This window comes from Antechinus flavipes, chromosome 1, assembly GCF_016432865.1.
Source record: "Antechinus flavipes isolate AdamAnt ecotype Samford, QLD, Australia chromosome 1, AdamAnt_v2, whole genome shotgun sequence".
In the NCBI taxonomy this organism is placed as follows: Eukaryota; Metazoa; Chordata; class Mammalia; order Dasyuromorphia; family Dasyuridae; genus Antechinus; species Antechinus flavipes.
Window position 1 is genome coordinate 231,371,632 of NC_067398.1, and position 18,580 is coordinate 231,390,211.

The following is an 18,580-nucleotide window of genomic DNA, read 5'->3' on the forward strand; positions in this document are numbered from 1 at the left end:
CTGCCATCTAGGGAAGGGGGGATGGAGGGAAAGAGGGGAAAAGTTGAAAGAGAAGTTTTTGCAAGGGTCAATGTTGAAAAATTACCCATGCATATGTTTTGTATTTTAAAAGCTATAATAAAAAACAGTGAAGAAAAAAAATTATAAAATTTGAAGATTGTAGTAATGTCCTTTTATATCAATAATTTCCTAATATTTTGTCCCTTAATAAATGAATCTTCACTTATGTAAAAGAAAATTTAAGAAAAAAGTCACCACTATAGTGATTACACCAATAACTTCAATGACTTTACTTATTTAAGTAAAAGAAGCATGTTTCAGCACTGCTTCCCTAGAAACAGAAATGGTCATTTCAATTATATCATATTTGGCTTTATTTTTTATAGTTCATTTAAATTGTATTATTCTAGTCACATAAACTGGTTCTGCTTATTTTTTTCTGCATCAAATAACACAAGTCCTCCCATTATATTAATTTCATAAATACATCATAGTAAGTTTAGTCATTCCCCAATGATTTTTGTTGTTAACTGTTCTATTGTTGTAATTGCCATCTCTTTATGATAACTTAGATCATAGTACACCAATTCCTTTTATCTCCTTCATCTTTCAAAGCCAGTCCACTTTCAAGTTCATTGCTTCCTTAACAATGTATGTTCATCTCATCCCCTGCTAGCTCCGCCTTTTGACTTCATCTTTTCTTAATATCTGGGTCTTTTCCAATGAGTCCCATCTACTCATTATGTGGACAATATATTTAATATATTAACATATCTGGTATTTCACTGAATACTCTGAATTAATTTCTATAAGAATTTACTTATTTGATCTCCTTTTTTGTCCAAGGGTATCTCAAAAGAATTCTTGAGCACCACAACTTGAAAGAGTTGATTCTGGGGCACTTAACTTTCTTCTCATAACTGTATTTTGCATTTTAAAAAGATAGTTTTGACTATGTGGACCTCTGTAAGCAAGATAATATCTCTTCTTTTTAAAATGTTGTCCAGACTTGTCATAGTTTTCCTTCCAAGAAGGAAGCACATTAATTTCATTACTATAGTCACCATCTGCAGTGTTGTTTGAGTTCAAAAATACAGAATCTGACACTATTTCCAATTCTTCTCTCTCTATTTCCCAGAAAGTGCTGGAACTAGTTGTTATGATCTTGGGGTTTTGTTTTACTTTTTAATGGACTAAAGCTAATTTTTGTACTCTTTACTTTAATCATCATTAAAAGGCTTCTTAACTTTCTTCACTTTTTGCCATCACATTGGTATTATCTGTCCTTCTGAGATTGTTTATATTTGTTCCTGCATCTTTAATTCCAAATTTTCATTTGTCAAGTCTGGCATTTTGCAGAGTATATTTTGCATATATTTATATATATTTTTTTAAATAGGATGAAATTATAGAGCTTTGTTATACTCCTTTCCTGATCTTAAACAAATTAGTTCCTCCATGTTCATTGTTTTCCCTATCATAAAAAAAAAAGTGTTGTGAATATTTTAGTTGGTATGAGATCTTTTTTTATATAATTTAGGCCTCCTGGAAATTTATGACCAAAACCAGTATTATTGTTGAGTCAATAGACATGAACTATTTATTTAGTGACTATTCATAATTCCAGATTATTTTCTAAAAATGTTACATCAAACTATAACTCTCCTTGATCTTTAAATACTAACAATTTTGACCTTTTTTTCTCCTTTATCCAATTTGGAGACCATGGGATGAAAGTTCAGAGTTTTAGTTTCCATTTCTCTTATTATCAATGATTTCCTGTTATCACTGACAACTCATAATTGTTCTTTTGAAAATTTTGATGATTTACGTAATAGAAACTGGTTCTTTGTCCTTTATATTTGTTCATATTCTGGAATATTGACTTTTATTTTTGGCTCAGATTTGATGTTTGTTTGTTTTTTAGGTTCCATTTTGCTTCACTCCTGGAGATATTAGATTTTGAAGAAGATAATATAAGGAGGTGGGAAAGCTGTATCCCAAATCACAAAAGCCCTCTTAATTCCTCTGCTCTTGTCATAAACACTTTTTTTCGTGTATCTAAAGAATATTAAGTTCTTTTTATTCTTATTACTCTTTAATGTCCCTTAAAATCTCTATTGTTTTAGATCTATTTGCCTTTGATAGTTTTTATAACTTTTAACTTTTGAAGATATTTTCAACAATGATTTTGCCTCATTTTAAAAACAGGAAAGAATTCATTTGATTTCTTAGTCTCCTTAAAAATAATTGCACTTATTTCTCTTTTCTGTGTTCTCTTGCTTAATGTATCTTCAATTAAAGTACTCTTTTTGTTTGTTTCTTTTGAAGGAATGATTCAAATACCTGTTGTTAATAATTAATAGATTTTCATTAATAATTAATTTCAGTTTTGTAAGATATATTTTTTCAGGGCACGTTTAATTATTTTCCATTTTTAAATATCACACTCCAGAAAATAATATAATATCTGAAAGAGACAGAGAAATATTTTTTTAGTAGAATCAAGTTTCTTAGCTAAAGGCCTGTCTATTTGTAAAAGAAAAAAGAAAAAATACTGTGGCTTAGTATTGAAATTTGAGAATTTGACAATTATATATGTTAAATCATATTTTTGGGTATTTTCTATCAGTGATCTGTGAATGAGGGTTTTGCTATTATTTTGAAAACTTCATAGTACTCTTTTGTTATTTGCTTAGCAATTGCATTCCATAGTTTTAATACCATTTATCCTCAACTTTCCAGGAGTAATGTTCCTAGGAAATAGAATGAACATCTAAGACTTGAAAGTTGATATATTAAACCAGTGGGAAATGAAGCTTAGGTTTCCATGATTACCAAAAATAATCTTTCACTATGGATTGGTGAAAATAAACTTGTCTACATATAATTCTTTACATTGTTATTGCTATTGTCAGACTTCTGGGTGGTGAAGTAAATAGTGCTGAAGTCAGGAAGAACTGAGTTCAAATCTAATCTCAGATACTTAATACCTGTGTGACACAGCTGACTTGCCCCAGTTTCATCATCTGTAAAATGTTGAGTTAAATGAGCTGGTAAAGAAAATGGTAAACTACATCTTTGCCAAGAAAATTCCAATTAGGGAAATGAAATGTCAGATATGACATACTTTTCTGCATATAATTCTTTACAATAAAGCATTAATTGTGATAATATGCACTTTTATTAATACAATAACCTTGTTTAAAATTGTAAAGACATCATAATATATATTATACCCTATAAACCTCTCCTATGGGGTACCAAAATGGTACAATGCACAGACCACTGGACCTGGAGTGATGGAAATTTGAGTTCAAATCCAATCTCAAAATTTCTCTAGATGTGTAATCCTAAGTAAAACACTTGATGTGATTTATCTTAGTTTCCTCATCTGTAAAATGAGGTGGAAAAAGAAATGACAAATCATTCTAGTGTATCTTCCAAGAAAATCCCAAATGCAATCACTGAGGTAGACTGACAAATGTAATCAAACAACTACAGAAACAACAACAATTTTTTTTTTTTTTTTTTTTACTTTGGCCATCTCTGAAAACCAAAAGAGAGCTTGATGAGACTTTAATTGCTGCTATAAGATCACTAAGAATGATGATATCTTAACATCATCTAGTACTAGAGATCGTGAAGGAAACACCAAATAAGTCTCAATTGAAATAAGTTGTTTAGTGCATCATCTGAGATTCTTAAGGATCACAAAATTTGGGACAATAGCTGAGTTCAGGTGATGTTTGACATTGATGCTGCAATCAATCCTGGGATCTGCAAATGTGCAGTTTCCAATGCAAACAAGAAAATAAGGTAACTAATAAAATCACACCATTGTTTGAAATCATAAAAGTTAAATGTACAAGTATTGAGGATTGACTAGATATAATATATTTTGGGGACATATATAATTCTAAAATTGTTTTTTTTTCCCACATTCAAGAGCTGTCGCTTGGATTTAAATTCATGTCTTCAGTCAAAATTGTCTTTTGCTTCTCATCTACAAAATGTTCTATCATATTTATCTGTCTGTGTATATATTCTATTTTATTAAAAATGTTATTTACTTTTTGAAAGACTTTATGAACATGTAAAGGACTGCTTGCCATCTGGGGGAGGGGGTGGAGGAAGGGAGGGGAAAAATCGGAACAGAAGTGAGTGCAAGGGATAATGCTGTAAAAAATTACCCTGCCATGGGTTCTGTCAATAAAAAGTTATTTAAAAAAAGAAAGAAAAACTTTATGGTTTGAAGTGAGTACTATATTGCTTGTATTTATATATTTTATGAAACTTTTCACTCTAAATTGATTTTTATCTCCAGTTCTTATTTTGAAAGTTTATTTCTTTTTTGAATATCCTGAAGTTTCTTGCAATCATCTAACTAATCTACAGAATGTATTTTCTTATTTGTTTTTAAATAAAGTTTTATGCTGTGCATCTTTTAGGAAAAAAAGATCTGAAATAATCATGCATTTTATTACTTGACTCTAAAACACTCCAGCAGAAATAGTTACAACCTATCCTCTTTTACTATACTTTGTTTCTACTACTACTTTATTACTGCTTTGTTAACTACTGCTATTGAGCTCATTAGGTATTCTGTGCTTTATTTTTTGTTGATTCTGGCATAAGTATTTCTATTTTCCAGAGGAAAGGGATGAGAACAACCCAGGCAGGCATTTAGAACATTTTTCAGTGCAGTACCTTGATCCTGTGCTGTATGTTAATTCTGTGAAGAGATTCAGGATAAGGAGGAAAAGGAATAATTGACTGAATAAATGTTTGAAAATTTGGCTAAATTTCCAATGTAATCATCACTAGAGACAGGCAGAGGAAATAGCAAAGTAACAAAATCAAGTGGTATCTACAAATAAGCTATTCAATATTATCCTCAATTCTAATACAACTCAATAAATTTTCTTATTCCCTGTGATGCACATGACTTACTTGGGAAACCAGTTTTCTACAAATATAAAGTTGTTACTGACTTACATGATGACATTTTTAAAGGGATGAAAAGAAATATTTATGTAAATTACAAAATTAAATCCATATAATAATAAAATATGGCTGTTCATAATCATTATTTAGACTGACATTATTTTGGACTTATAGTTTCTTTGTACCTGGACTACTAAATACAGTTTGGATATAGTATAATTTTCTATGCAATTTGGTAATCAATTAGATACAGAGAGTAATATTATGTAATGGTCCTTAAATGAACACTTAATGTTTCTTCTTAAATAAATTACTATCAGCAAAACATCCCATAATGTTTCTACTTGAAATCATAGTATAACTGAGGCAAAAATATCTTTTTCTCTCATTTCCATTCCCTATTGAATAACAGACTAAGATGTCCTTCTTGCTTTTGCTGTATTACCTTCTTTATCTTAGAATTCATTTTATTTGTTGTTGTTATTTAGTTGTATCCAACACTGTGTGCCCTCACTTAGGGTTCTCTTGGCAAAGAAATGATTTGCTGTTTCCTTCTTCAGTTAATTTAAAAATGAAGAAACTAAGGTAAACAGGGTTAAATTGCTTGTCCAAAATAACTTACCCAATAAGTATAGGAGGTCAGATTTGAACTCAGGAATATGAGTCTTTCTGAGTCAAGGGCTGGAATTCTACCCACTGTACCACCTGGCTTCCCTTAACATATTTTAAAAAGCTATACAGTGGGGGCAGCTAGGTGATACAGTGGATAGAGCATGAGCCCTGAAGTCAGGAGTTCACTTAACCCCAATAGCCTCAGGGGAAAAAAAGGTATACAGTGTATCATAGAAATACACCCTTTTATTAGCTGGAGTGGAGGAAAATGGTATCCTTATGATCATGGCATTGGATAAACTACCTATGCTTCATTGTCTCCTCTAGCCACTGAAAAGTTGTTCCTTGTCTCTTTTCAACTGTGTAAGAAGCATCCTCATTTCTGGAAAAATAGCACTAAATACACTCACAAAAATGGATATGGAATCTGGATTTAGACGATTCCTTAAGAAAATACTTCTCTAGAATAACCCAGATATGCTTTCTTCAGAGGCGATGTAACAGGAAGGTTTCTTAGACTCTGAAGAATTATACAAGCACATTGCCCAATTGTAAAGGCATATTTTGACTATTATCATAAGGTTATGGATTTAATTTTGTCAAACATTGGTTAATATTTGTTAACATTCCTGTAATTTCTATAACATTCCTTTAAGATTGTAAAATATTTCACAAATGTTATCTCATTTGCTCCTCGTGACAATATGGAGAAGTAGATACTACAATCACTTCCATTTTATTTCCAGAATAGTAAACTAAATTTGAGAAAGATTGAGGGACTTCTCAGGGTCTTACAGCTAAAAGTGTCTAGTGCAGGATTTGAACTCATCTTTTTTGATCCCAAGGCCATATACCACAACTTGTTCAGCCATTCCTCAATTGATGGACATTCCTTTTATTTCAAATTCTTTGCCATAAAAAAAAAAATAAAAAATGCTATTTTTTTGTACACATAAGTTCTTTTTTATTTATAAGATATATGAATGGGTAATTTTTCAGCATTGATTCTTGCAAAACATTCTGTTCCAACTTTCCTCCTCTTTTCCATCACCGCTTCCCCTAGATGACAGGTAGATCAATACATGTTAAATATGTTGAAGTACATGTTAAGTACAATATATATAGTATACATATCCATACAGTTATTTTGCTGCCCAAGAAAAATTGGACTTAAAAATAAGGTAAAATTAACCTTAAATGGAACTGATTTGGTTCATCTCATTATTGAAGAGGGCCACATCCATCAGAATTGACCATATAGTATTGTTATTGAAATATATAATGATCTCCTGGTCCTGCCCATTTCACTCATCATCAGCTCATGTAAGTCTCTCCAAACTTTTCTGAAATGATTCTGCTGATCATCTCTTACAGAACAATAATATTCCATAACATTCATATATCACAGTTTATTTAGTCGTCTTCCAATTGATGGTCATCCATTCAATTTCTAGTTTTTAGCCACTACAAAAAGTGTTGACACAAACATTTTTTCACATACAGGTCCCTTTCCCTTCTTTAAGATCTCTTTGGGATATAAGCCCAGTAGTAACACTGCTGGATCAGAGTATGCACAGTTTGATAACTTTTTGAGTATAGTTCCAAATTGCTCTCCAGAACATCTGAATGCATTCACAATTCCACCAATAATGTCTCAGTGTCCCAGTTTTCCCACATCCCCTTCAACATTCAGCATTATCTTTTCCTGTCATCTTAGCTCATCTGAGAGGTGTATAGTGGTATCTCAAAATTGTCTTAATTTGCATTTCTCTGATTAATAATGACTTGGAGCATCTTTTCATATAACTAGAAAGTTTCCATTTCTTCTTCCAAAAATTGTCTGTTCATATCATTTGACCATTTATCAATTGGAGAATGGCTTGGTTCCTTATAAATTAGAGTCACTTCTCTATATATTTTGGAAATGAGGCCTTTATCAGAAACTTTGTAAAAATATTTCCCAGTTTATTGCTTCCCTTCTAATCTGTCTGCATTAGTGTTGTTTGTACAAAAACATTTTAATTTGATGTAATCAAAATTTTCTATTTTGTGATCAATAATGATTTCCAGTTCTTCTTTGTTCACAAATTCCTTCCTCCTCCACAGATCTGAGAGGTAAATGATCCTATGTTCTTCTAATTTATTTATAATATCATTCTTTATGCCTAGATCATGAACCCATTTTGACCTTATCTTGATATACAATGTTAAGTGTGGGTCAATACCTAGTTTCTACCATACTAAATTCTAATTTTCCCAGCTGTTTTTGTCAAATAATGAATTCTTATCCCAAAAGCTGGGGTCTTTGGATTTCTCAAATACTAGATTATTAAAGTTATTGACTATTTTGTCCTTTGAACCTAACCTATTCCACTGATCAACTAGTCTATTTCTTAGCCAAAGCCAAATGGTTTTGGTGACCTCTGCTTTATAATATAGTTTTAGATCTGGTACAGCAAGGCCACCTTCATATGATTTATTTTTCATTAGTTCCCTTGAAATCCTTGACCTTTTGTTCTTCCAGATGAATTTTGTTGTTATTTTTCTAGGTCATTGAAACAGTTTTGGGGGAGTCTGAGAGGTATAGCATTAAACAATTAGATTAGTTAGATAGCATTGTCACCTTTATTATATTCACTCAACCTATCCAAGAGCACTTAATATTTTTCCAATTGGTTAGATGTGACTTTATTTGTGTGGAAGGTGTTTTGTAGTTTTGCTCATATAGTTCCTGACTTTCCCTTGGCAGATAGATTCACAAATATTTTAAACTATCAGCAGTTACTTTAAATGGAATTTCTCATCGTATCTCTAACTGTTGCATTTTGTTAGTGACATATAAGAATGCTAATGATTTATGTGGGTTTATTTTGTATCCTGCAACTTTGTTAAAGTTGTGGATTATTTCTAATAGCTTTTTAGTAGAATCTCTGAGGTTCTCTAAGTATACCATGATATCATCTGCAAAGAGTGATAATTTTGTTTCCTCATTACCTACTCTAATTCCTTTAATCTCTTTCTCAACTCTTATTGCCAAAGCTAGCATTTCTAATATGGTATTGAATAGTAATGGTGATAGTGGGCAACCTTGTTTCACCCCTGGTCTTATTGGGCATGGTTCCACTTTATTCCCATTACATATGACGCATATTGATGGTTTTAAATGGGTGCTGCTGAGTATTTTAAGGAAAAGTTCATTTATTCCTATACTTTCTAGTATTTTTAATAGGAATGGATTTGGGATTTTATCAAATGCATCTATTGAGATGATCATATGATTTTTGTTAAAATGGTTATTGATATAGTCAATTATGCTATTAGTTTTCTTAATACTGAACTACCTCTGCATTCCTGGTATAAATTCTACTTGGTCATGACATATTATCCTGCAGATGATTTTCTGTAATCTTTTTGCTAATATTTAACTTATGACTTTTGCATCAATATTCATTAGGGAGATTGGTCTATAATTTTCTTTCTCTGTTTTCAACCTACCTGGTTTAAGTATCAGTACCATGTCTGTGTCATAAAAGGAAATTGGTAGGAGTGTTTCATTACTTACTTTTTAAATATGTTATATAGCATTGGAGATAATTGATCTCTGAATTTTTGGTAGAATTCACATGTAAATTCATCTGGTACTGGGTTTTTTTTTCTTAGGGAGTTGATTAATAGCTTGTTCTATTTCTTTTTCTAAAATGGGACTATTTAAGCAATTTACTTTCTCCTATGTTATTCTGGGCAGTCTATATTTTTGAAGGTATTAATCCCTTTCACTGAGATTATTAAATTTATTGACATAAAGTTGAGCAAAGTAACTCCTAATTGTTGCTCTAATTTCCTATTCTTTGGTAGAAAGTTCTCTCTTTTCATTTTTAAGACTAACAATTTGATTTTCCTCTTTCCTTTTTCTAAACAAATTTACTGAGGGTTTATCTATTTTGTTGTTGTTTTTTCATAAAACCAATGCTTAGTTTAATTTATTAATTCAATAGTTTTTAAATTTCAATTTTATTTATTTCTTTTTTTTTTAATTTTAGAATTTCAAGTTTAGTATTTGATTGGGGATTTGCAAGCCCAATTCACTAATCTTCTCTTTCTCTATTTTATTCAAGGAAGCCTCTAGAGATATAAAATGTCTCCTTATTACCACTCTGGCTGCATTCCATAAATTTTGATATGTTGTCTCATTGTTGTCATTCTCTTGGGTGAAATTATTAATTGTGCCTATGATTTCCTATTTAACCCATTCATTCTTTAGGATGAGATTATTTATTTTCCAATTACTCTTTGGTCTATTTTCCCCTGGCTTTTTATTGAATGTGTTTTTTTTTTTGCATTGTGATCTCAAAAGGATGCATTTACTATTTATGCCTTTCTGCATTCGAATTTGAAGTCTTTAGTTCCTCTAATATGGTAAGTTTTTGTATAGGTTTCATGAACTGCCGAGAAGAAAGCATACTCCTTTTTGTCTCCATTCAGTTTTCTCCAAAGATTATCATGCCTAGCTTTTCTAATATTCTATTTACCTCTTTAACTCCTTTCTTATTTATTTTGTGGTTTGATTTATCTAGTTCTGAGAGTGAAAGGTTGAGATCTCCCATTATTCTACTTCTTGCAGCTCTCAACTAATCTTTAGGAATTTAGATGCTATACCACTTGGTGGATATATGTTTAGTCAGCAAGAGAACTGTTCAGTTCTGCACACATATATTGTATCTAGGATATATTGTAACCTATTTAACATGACTGCTTGCCATCTGGGGGAGGGGGTGGAGGGAGGGAGGGGAAAAATCAGAACAGAAGTGAATGCAAGGGATAATGTTGTAAAAAAAAATTACCCTGGCATGGGTTCTGTCAATAAAAAGTTATTTTAAAATAAATAAATAAATAAATAAAGTATACAAAAAAAAAAAAAAGAAAAGAAAGAAAGAAAGAAAGAAAGAAAGAAAGAAAAAAGAAAGAAAGATATAGTTTCCTTCCTTATCTCTTTTGATTAGATCAATTTTTGCTTTTGCTTGATCTGAGATAAGGATGACTATCACTGCTTTTTTTTTACTTCACTTGAAGCATAATAGATTCTGATCCAGCCTTTTACCTTTACTCTGTATGTATCACCCTGCTTTAAATGTGTTTCCTGTCAACAACATATTGTAGGATTCTGGCTTTTGATCCAGTCTGCTATCCTCCTCTGCTTTATGGAAGAGTTCATCCCATTCACATTTACAGTTAAAACTACTAACTCTGTATTTTCTGCCCTCTTATTATTCCCAGATTCTGCTTTTCTTTTTCCCTCCTTACCCCTCTCTCTAGTATTAAACTTATGGGCACCACATGCCTCATGCAGCTATTCCTCTTTAGAATCCCTCCCGCCCACTTTGAGTCCCTTCCCCTTTCGTATACCTTTCCCTTATTTTTTCTGTATTCCCTTGTATTTAACCTACTCTTTTCCTTTTCCCTTTTCCTCTCCCATTTTTTAATGAGGTGAGAGAAGTTTCTCTGTAAACCAAATATGTCTAATATTTGTTCTTTGAGCCAAATCTGATGAGAGTAAGATTCACACAATGTTCCTCCCACTTCTCTAATTCCCTCAAATAAGATAGGTTTCCTTTGCCTCTTCATGGGATGTAATTTCCCTCTTTTTACCTCTACTTTCTTTTTTCTGATACAATCCCCTTTCCACTTCTAATTCCCTTTTTTTGGTATTATTACAGTAAAATCAAATTATACACACACTCTTCATGTATGCCCATAAGAGAAATACAGTTCTCAAGAGTTCTTTTTATCTTTTATGCTTCTCTTGAGTCCTATATTTGGAGATCAAGTTTTTTTGTTTAGCTCTGTTTTTTTCATTAGAAATAAATGAAATTCACCTATTTCATTGAAGGTCCATCTTCTTCCCTGCATGAAAATGTTCAGCTTAACTGGGTAGTTTATTCTTGCATTCCAAACTCTTTTGCCTTTCGGAATATCAGATTCCAGGATCTTCAAACCTTTAGTGTGGAAGCTGCTAGGTCCTGAGTGATCCTTATTGTGGCTATTCCGTATTTGAATTGTTTTTTTCTGGCTGCTTTTAATATTTTTTTTCCCTTAGTCTGATAGTTCTGAAATTTAGTCACACTATCCCTTGGAGTTTTTATTTTGAGGTCTCTTTCAGAAGGTGTTCAATGAATTCTTTCAATGCCTATTTTACTTTCTGATTCCATTACATCTGGGCAGTTCTACTTGATGATTTCCTATAAAATTATTTTCATCATAATTTTCAGGAAGTCCAATAATCCTCAGATTGTCTCTCCTAGATCTAATTTCCAGGTCTCTTGTTTTTCCAATTAGATATTTAATATTTTTTCTATTTTTCATTTTTTGGTTTTGCTTGACTGATTCTTGATGTCTCAAGGAATCATGCATTTCTATTTGTTCAGTTCTGATTTTTAATGAGTTATTTTCTTCATTAACTTTTTTTTACTTCTTTTTGTATATATCCAATTGAGTTTTTAAATGAGTTGTTTTGCTCTATGGATTTTTTTTTTCCATTTCACTATTTTTTTTAATGCATTATTTTCTTTTTCCAATTCACAAATCCTACTTTCCTGAGAATTCTTTATCTTTTCCAATTCAAAACTTCTGGTTCCCTGGGAGTTCTTTGTCTTTTCCAATTTACATTTCAGAAACTTGTTTTATTTTTCCACTTTATCAAATTTTTCTTTTAGTGAGTTATATGCCTTTTCCATACTCTCTTGCAGAGCTTCTCTTTCTTTTCCTCATTTTCTTCTAGGTCTCTTTTAAGATCTTTTATAATTTCTTCTAGGAGAGCCTTGTGTGATGGGGATCAGGCAATATCCCCCTTTGGGGTATTGTCTGGATACGGTCTGCTGTTCTCCTTAGGATTGGAAATTTGCTCTCTTTCTATATAGAAGCTATCTATAGTAAGAGTTTGCTGTGCTTTTTTACTCACTTTTTAAAAAGCCCTTGGGGTCTGCTCTGGGCAAGGAGGTTAACATCTTCCTTTATAGAACAGGACAGATGGACAGTAGCTGTCTTACACATGGGCTGCAAAGAGTAGCCAAGCTGGGGAAGTGTGACTGCCCTGGGCAGAACTCTACTGTGCAGAAGTGTGAAGTGTGATTGCCCTGGGCAGAGACACCCCCTTCCCCTCCTCCCTGCTCTGTGGAAGTGTAACTGCCCTGGACAAAGCCCCATGCTGAGGAATAAAACTATGCTGTGGTCCATGCTCAGTCACTCCTGATCTTGGGTGGATTTGGCCAGGTCCTGTGAAACTGGCATTTTGGGGTATACTCTACCTTTGGCATTTGTGTAACTTCTCTCCTAACCTTCTACTTTGCAACCAAAGCAGAGCAGCCAACTTGTGATGGAGTTCTCCCTGCAAATTCTCCACCCATGGAGACCACACCCACCCCTGGTCTGCTCAGCATGCACTAGCCTTCCTATTCTGCCTCCCTGTCTGAGCTGGCCTCCTCTCACCTGATCAGGACAAATCTTTTCTGGAGATCTTCCAGATTATCTTCTGCTGGTAATTTGTTGTACTCCCAATTTTTGTGAATTCTACCAGTCAAGCACTATTTCAGAGGCTGAAGTTGGTAATCAGCAAGTGAGGGTAAAAGGGACCTCAGAATGAAGCATGTGTCTTCTCCTCCATTTTGGCTCTTCCCCTTATAAGTTCCTTTTCTTTATAAAAATCTCTTTGGGATATAACTCAGTAGTGGTATTGCAGAGTTAATGATGTATTTTATAACCCTTGAGACATAGTTGCAAATTGCTTTCCAAAATGTTTAGATCACTTAATCATTTCATTAGCAGTACATTCATGTTCCAATTTTCTCACATTTCCTTAAACATTTGTCATTTTCCTTTGTTTATATTAGCCAATTTGATCATCAAATACTGTTATTTTAATTTACATTTTTCTAATCAATATTTATTTAGAGCATTTTTTCACATGATTCTAAATAGCTTTGATTTCTTCATGCAAAAACTGCTTATTCATGTGCTTTTACTATTTATTAAATGGGGAATGACATGTTTTATTATAAATGACTTAGTTTTTATCTGTTGCAGAAATGAGGCTGTTAGAGAAACTTCTTGTAAAACACTTTATCCAGTTTTACTTTTTTTTTTTTAATAAATCGATTTTATTTCTGGAAAAAACCCAATTTACTACAATGAAAATATTCATTTTATGTTTTATAATACTCTGTCTCTTATTTCGTCATAAATTGTTTCCTTTTCCATAGATCTATCTGATGGGCAAACTATTCCATTTTTGACCAATTAGCTTATAGTATCACCTTTTATTTCTAGTGTTTTATTTTCTTCAATTACCTTTTTTTAGCTCCTTTTGTATTTGGTCAATTGTATATTGCCTTATTCATTGCATTTGTTTCCATTTCACAAATTCTGTTTTTCAACAAATTGGTATTTTTCATATCTATTTTGTAAAGCGATATATGCTTTTCCCATTTCATCAAGTTGATTTTTAAGGAGTTTTTTTTTTTTCAGATAATTTCTGTTTTTTTCTTTTCCATATCCTTTTACAAAGATCTCATTTCCTTTCCCCAATTTTCTTCTAACTCTCTTTTAAGATCCTTTTTTGAAATCTTCCAAGAAAGTTCTGTGAAATGGGGATCAGCCCAAATCTCCCTTTGAGGCTTCATCTAAAGTTGATTTGCCTTTAGGAACCTCAGGGTTTGAGGTCTTTTCTCTCTCCATAAAAGCTGTCTGTGGTCAAAGTTCTTTTTGGTTTTTTGTTTATTTTTTTAAGGTTTGAAATCTGCTCTTAAGGCAAAGGAGAGAGATGCTTTAGTTTGCTCTAGGGCCAGTGGATCTGACTGACTTTCAGTGCTGGGTAATTGGCCAGATCCCAAGTTCTTCCAGGGCTCAGTGGATTACAATTTGCCTTTTGTGTTCAACTTTTGGATGTTTTACAGAAAATCAGCTAACTACCCATTGCAACCAGGACAGAGTAGTCTAAGATGCTCACAGAAGAATCCCCACTGTGCAGACACCACAATGCTCTGGCTCTCCACCTTAGCTCCTTGCTCCAGGCTTTTTGTGCTGCAGTTTAGCCTCAGCAGACTGTTCCCCTGCCCAATTGACCCAGACCTGTTCTATATCTTCTTCTGGAAATGTGTTGTACTCCAGATATTTGTGGGCTCTTTGAATCCAAAACTGTTTAGAGGCTTAATCTGATGTTGGTTTAAGAGAAGCTTAGAGGAGGTCACAGAAAATCATGTCTGCTCTCTTCCATGTTGGTTCCACTCTCCACCTTTTATTTTTAAACCATATAATCAGTTTTGTTATTCTATTCTATTTTATGAGTGAGTTCATCTTATTCATCATCAATGTTATAATTAATAATTATACAATTCTGTCCATTCTACTTTTTTCTCTTGTTTATCTATTTCTTTTCATCCTATCCTTCCAAAAAAATTCTTTACTTTGTCACATAGACTCTCCTAAGACATCCTCATTTTCTTCAACTTTTGTTTTCTTCTCTTATCTTCCTCTTCTCCTCCTTCTTGATGGGATAATAAAATTTTCTATACTCAACTGACGGTATATGGTATTTCCTCTTTGAGTCAATACCAATAAGACTCAAACATTTTCTACCATCTCCTCCTCTGTTATAAAAGCTTTTTTTTTTGGCTCTTTATTGTGAGATAATTTATTATGTTCTACTTCTCCCTTCTCACTTCTCCCAGTACATTTCTCTTTCTCATCCTTTGATTTTTTTTTTTTTAGATTATCATCCCATTAAAGTCAATTGCCATTTGACCCTTTCACATATATGTATGTATGCCTGCATGCATGCATTTCTCTTGAGTCTGATACTTGAATGTAAAATTTTCTAATCAGCTCTGATCTTTTCATCATCATGATGCTAGAAAGTTCTCTATTTCTTTGAAAATACATTTTCTCATTGAAGCATTATACTCTGGCCATGTGGGTAGGTAATTCTTGATTGCAATCTTGAGTCGTTTGCCCTTTGCGATATTGAATTCCTAGTCTCTGATCTTTTAATGTAAATAGAAATTGCTAAATGCTGAATTATTCTGATTGTGGCTCCATGACATTTGAATTATTTCTTTCCTGTTTGCAGTATTTTCTCCTTGACTAGGGGCTCTGGAATTTGGCCATAATATTCCTGGAAGTTTTTATTTGATATCTTTTCCAGCAAGTGATCAGTAAATTATTTTTTTTTTATTTTGTGGTGTTCAGGCTCATTCTTTGATCATTTCATTCAGCTGATACAAGAATTCCTAAATTATCTTCATCAATATATTTTCCAGGACAATTTTTTTTTCTGATGAGATATTTCACATTTTATTCTATGTTTATTTTTTTGACTTTGTTTTGATGTTTGTAGATTTCCCATAGAATTATTAGCTTCCACTTGTACAGTTCTAATTTTAAAGTAATTATTTTCTTTAGTGAACTTTTGTACCCCTTTTTTCATTTATCACTTCTACTTTGTAAGGAAGTCTTTTTTAATTGAAATTTTAAATATTTTCCCACCTGAAAACAATTCAAAATTTTCTTTCATGAAGCTGTTTTGACATTATTTTCTTCTGATTTTATGGGTTTTGTCTTTCCTATTACCATTGTAACTTTCTGTGATCAGATGTTTGCTCATTTTTGAACTTATTTCTTCACTTTTAACTTTATGTGAAAGTTGAGCTCTTCTCCTGGAACAGAGGAAACACTGGCTCAATCCTCAGGTTATTTTTTGTTTTATTTTGTCTTGGTTTTTGGTGCTGCTATCTACAGAGCTTGTCCTAGTTGTGGGGGAGAAAGAGAGGTGGTGTCTCTGAGTTTTCAGAATTTCAAAGGTGGTATGGTGTACATAGAAGTGTGGTCACTACTCTCCTGGACAATATTTTTGTCTCTCAGCAACCACAAGTACTTTGCTTAAGGTTTCAGCTCCTCTCCCTAGGACTGCAATTTGGAAGCACATATGGGCAATGCAACAGAGTCCTGCTTCCCATGCCAGCAATGATCTCCTGTAATCTCCTTCTGAGAAGTTTTCCAACTCCCCCTACATCTGTACTCTGAGAGTTTGGGACGTTGCTAACAATTTCAATGCTATTGTTCCAAAGGCCTGCTCCTGGCTTATAAGTCAGTGACTTCACTGGCCTATTCTTTCCTCAGTGAGATAGACTTTGCCTGATGATTGTTTTACTGTGTCCTTTTGTTAGTTATACTTCTTGAGAATTCATTTTAAGAATTATTTCACTATTGTTTGAGGGAAATTTGGAAAAGATCAGGAGAGTCCCTGACTTTACTCTATCTTGTCTCCACTTTAGAAAAATAACTTTTCAATGTAGCATTCTAATTTTTATCTTTATAAAATAAAATAACATCTTGAGAATGTCTATCATATTATTCTTTTCCAAAATGCATTAAATCTTTTTCTGAAAACTAAAGATGGTAAATCTTGCATACCACGAGAAATCATAGAGAAAATTAGATGGATATGGTACAAGAATCAAGCCAAATAGTATGAAAAGAAACTGGTCTGGTCAAACTCTCTGAAAGAATCAACACCAAAAACAATTTTAATAGGTTCTGTTCAACTTAACTTTCAGTGGCACTGACTAGTCTCAAACAAAGACCTAATATCATAGAAGAAAAAAACAATTCACCTGAATTTTTCTATACTGAATTTCATCTGCCATTATATGTCCTATTTCTTTGATTTGTCTGCTTTTGCTATTGGAAGGAACAATTGATATGGCTCATGCACACGGATGAATTTTGTATTACTTGTAACTGTTCTGGAAAATGATTTTGTTCACATTGGGGATGTTAATGAAGATATTTTGTTTCTTAATATGAATGCAACAGCAAAGAAAAAAGATAAAAATGGAAAATAAGAAAAAAGGCTTAACTATGTGAAAAGAAACAGTGCCCCCCTGGCTTTTTCCATGAACATGACATCTGTGACTTGGCTCCATGCATTTTCTTTTGCTGTCCCTCACACCTGATCTCGCTGGCTTTTTTTAAATCCTTAGTAAAATCCCACCTTTTTAAAGAAACTTTCCCCAATCCTCTTCAATGTCAGCTCCTTCTTTCTATTAATTAGTTCCCATTTATCCTTAAAGTGCTTAATAAGTAAATAAATACATAAATACGTGTGTATACACACACACACACACACACACACACACACATATATATATGTATATATATATATATAAATATATATATATATATAATTAAATTGATTAATAGATTGCAATGTATTAGGTCAAAAAGCTGTTAGAAGTATGCCATGGTGCTTGCTTCGGCAGCACATATACTAAAATTGGAACGATACAGAGAAGATTAGCATGGCCCCTGCACAAAGATGACACGCAAATTCGTGAAGCATTCCATATTAAAAAAAAAAAAAAAAGTATGCCATGTACTTTTGAAAAGTTCAAAAGAAAAGAAAATCATCAAAGAAGGCATATAAGAAAACTTTTAAGTAAAAAAAGGTAGAAATCATTAAGTAAAAGAAAGTTCTCACATTTCATAGGAAACAAAGAGAAGAGGTTTGTATTAAGTAACAGAAACTGAATTTCAGAATAAACATATGAAAATATGTGAGAAATATAAACTACATGTAGTTATTATATAAAAATATCCATAAGCTCTGCTCATCCCATAGAGACTAAAACCCTGGAATAGCCAATTAGAGAAAATTATTTGAGTCTTTCTGAATTAACATACCAAGAATCCTCTGAGTGGACCTGAAATCTTCTTGCTTTGTCACAGCAACCACAAGACTGGATTAAGCTTGCACAGACCTCCTCAACCTGGAGCATTTCCTTGCTTTAGGGCTTTGTAATACCCCTTACCTAGCCCTTTCCTGAGCTTACTTCTATCAATAGCTCTGCATACATGCCACATTGAGAGAAATAAAGCACATATACAAACTAATTCTGTTTGTTTTTGTTAGACTGAACTTTGGGGTTGACAGATAATGTAAAATTATAATTCTTGTAGTTTAGAATTTGCCAAT

At 32.6% G+C, this 18,580-nt stretch overlaps 1 non-coding gene across 1 annotated transcript; it reads left to right on the plus strand.

Annotated features, from left to right (window-relative positions):
- Positions 1-17,851: 17,851 nt before the first annotated feature.
- On the plus strand, positions 17,852-17,958 carry LOC127546183 (U6 spliceosomal RNA). The gene has a single exon (XR_007950016.1). It is a non-coding gene; the product is annotated as a U6 spliceosomal RNA (small nuclear RNA).
- Positions 17,959-18,580: the final 622 nt, after the last annotated feature.